The sequence below is a fragment of the Lagopus muta genome, chromosome 13, assembly GCF_023343835.1.
Source record: "Lagopus muta isolate bLagMut1 chromosome 13, bLagMut1 primary, whole genome shotgun sequence".
Taxonomy (NCBI): Eukaryota; Metazoa; Chordata; class Aves; order Galliformes; family Phasianidae; genus Lagopus; species Lagopus muta.
Genome location: NC_064445.1, coordinates 4,420,198 through 4,421,575, shown reverse-complemented (window position 1 = coordinate 4,421,575; position 1,378 = coordinate 4,420,198).

The window sequence follows — 1,378 nt, the reverse complement described above, 5'->3', positions numbered from 1 at the left end:
GTTACCAGCTCCTCCTGGTACCCTAACTGTGAATTGCTTAGACCTTCTTATCAACCTGCCTTCCACAGAAGAAAATTTATTATACTGGGACAGTTTTATGAGCACAGATTCCTGACAGTACACAGAATGACATGTATTTGAGTTGTATATACCCCACAGGTTTTCATTTGGAACTTCTTCCCATTTCACTTTGGAATAAAATAACAAAAAAAAAAAAGTGTTCTACCAGCAATCTTCCCAATATCTTGAAAGCAGCAGTTATTAGTACAGCCCCGTGTAGAACAGTGCAACAGCCACACCTGCTAACGCTCTAGCTGCTACAGCAGTAAGGTTTCCACTGTGGCTCCATGCTTTACCCAAGCTTCCTCTCAACTATACATTCCTATCTTCTTCTCCAAATCACTTTCTTCATTCCTATTCCACAGGCACTGCCCTGAAGATGGAGCATGCACTCATTCCAGCTTAGCCAGGTGATCCATGCCACTTGTAAGAGAACTGGAAGGAATAACTACAAAAAGAGGTGAGAATTGAAATCCCCATCCCAAAGTTATAGTATTTAATATCCTTTCAAAAATAACTGCAATTATCTGGTATTTGTATGAGAAGATATGGAGTCATTTTGGGTCTTGTTAAATTGCTGGCTTAGACTCTGAAAAGCAGCTTCCAGCAATGAATGTTTCCATATGCCAGTTAATAAGCTTTGAGTATTTCACCCATTAATCTGAGCGAACATCCCCTTATTCATCTCTAGCAGGGCCAGCAATGCAGCCATTTGAATTATGTCTGCAGTGACTCTGCTCAGCCTCAAGTGCAATCCAAGACTCTGGAGAGTCTCTTTAGAGCCTTGATATTCTCAAGAGAAGAATGTCTGCAGTCTTATAACTCAAGAAGCTATTAGAATACTCCATATTGTGCAACCCAGCATTTAAACACAAGCTCTGCAGAGAGGAAAGATGAGGTTTCACCTTTAAGAGTTATCTATTCCCAACCTCACTGATTCAAGGCTAAAATTTTCGACAAGCTGCACTGTTTTCCCTAGGATGAAGAACAATAAGGTATGTGTTTCAGAGGGCTGAAAGAAGGAAAAGGGTTTGCTCTGAACAATGCTTTGCAAAGCAAAAGTGTTCAGGAGGAAGAGTAAGCACACAGCTAAAGCACAGCAGCTTCAGAAGCCTCTTGCCCATCCTAGAACTATGGATTCAAGTGACCTACCACTCTGACTGCACAACTTCTACCCACACAAGAAAAACAGCACATGAAAGTCATAGTCAAACTGTTTACAAGCAACACAAAGTGGAGAGCTATCAGTGGGTCAAGTCAATGTGATCCACATTCAAACAGTGAAGGCTGAAATTAACATGCAAAGAAACAAGCCAGG